The sequence below is a fragment of the Octodon degus genome, unplaced genomic scaffold, assembly GCF_000260255.1.
Source record: "Octodon degus isolate 3935 unplaced genomic scaffold, OctDeg1.0 scaffold00134, whole genome shotgun sequence".
In the NCBI taxonomy this organism is placed as follows: Eukaryota; Metazoa; Chordata; class Mammalia; order Rodentia; family Octodontidae; genus Octodon; species Octodon degus.
In genome coordinates, this window is record NW_004524710.1 from 2320592 (window position 1) to 2322087 (window position 1496).

Here is a 1496-nt window from a genome sequence, read left to right on the forward strand (position 1 = left end):
GGAAAGATATTCCATGATCCTGGATAGGAAGAACCAACATTGTGAAGACGGTCATACTCCCAAAATTGCTGTACAGATTTAACACAATCCCTATCAGACTACTATCAACATACCTCAAAGACCTAGAGAAATCATTCCTAAAATTTATTTGGAACCAGAAAAGACCTAGAATAGCAAAGGCAATCCTGGGCAAGCAAGAGGCATTAAAATTAAAACAAGCAGGAGGCATTACAATTCCTGACTTGAAATTATACTACAAAGCTACTGTGATAAAATCAGCATAGTACTGGCAAAAAAATAGACCCGGAGGATCAATGGAATAGATTAGAAGACACTGAAGCGCCTATGAACACCTCAGCCACCTTATCTTTGAAAAGGTGTGAAACATTCTCAATGGAAGCAAGATAGCCTCTTTAACAAATGGTGATGGAAAAACTGGCTCTCTACATGCCAAAAACTCAAACTTGACCCGGGTCTATCAACATGCACTAAGATAAATTAAAAGTGGATTAAAGATCTAAACATTAGAACAGAAACACTAAATGTCCTGAAAGAGAAAGTAGGAGATACTCTTGAAGACATAGGGCTAGGCTAAGAGTTCATGAATAAACATCAAATCACACAGGAAACACTTGAAAGAATTAACAACTGGGACTGACTCTTATTGAGAAGTTTTTGCATGTCAAAAGAAATTACAAAAAAAATGAAAAGAAGACCCACAAATTTGGAAAAAATCATGACAAATAATTACTCAGATAAAGGTCTGCTCTCTAGAATTCATAAAGAACTAAAAAAAAAAACACTACAGCCCCAAAATTTAAAGACCCAGTGCAGAAATGGGCATCTGAGATGAACACACGCTTATTGGAGGATGAAATTAAACAATCAAATAAATATGTGAAAAAATGCTCCACATCACTAACCATCCAGGAAATTCTAATGAAAACAACATTAGGGTATCATCTCACACCAGAAAGAATGGCTATCATAAAGAAATCAACCAACAGCAAATATTAGAGAGGCTGTGGGGAAAAAGGAACCCTTCTCCACTGCTGGTCCTAATGTAGACTGGTGCAACCATTATGAAAATCAGTGTGATGACTCCTTTGAAAATTCAACTGGAAATCCCATTTAATCCAGTTATTCCTCTACTGGGAATTTTCCTAAAGGATCTAAAAACATCATATGATAATTATATATGTGTGCCTATGCTTATAGCAGCACAATTAGTGATAGCCATAAATGGAAACAACCAAGATGCTCATCACCTGAGGAAAGGAAGAAAAAGAAAAGGTATTTTTATACAATGGAGTATTACTGAGCTATAAAGAATGATAAACTCGAAGCCTTTAGATTGAAGTGGATGCCACTTGAACATATACTCATAAGTGAAATAAACCAGACACATATGTGTAAATATCATGTAGTTTCCCTAGTATAGGAACTCAAAAGAAGAAATACAAACAGAAAGGCATAATACAAGTAAAAGGAAAGCA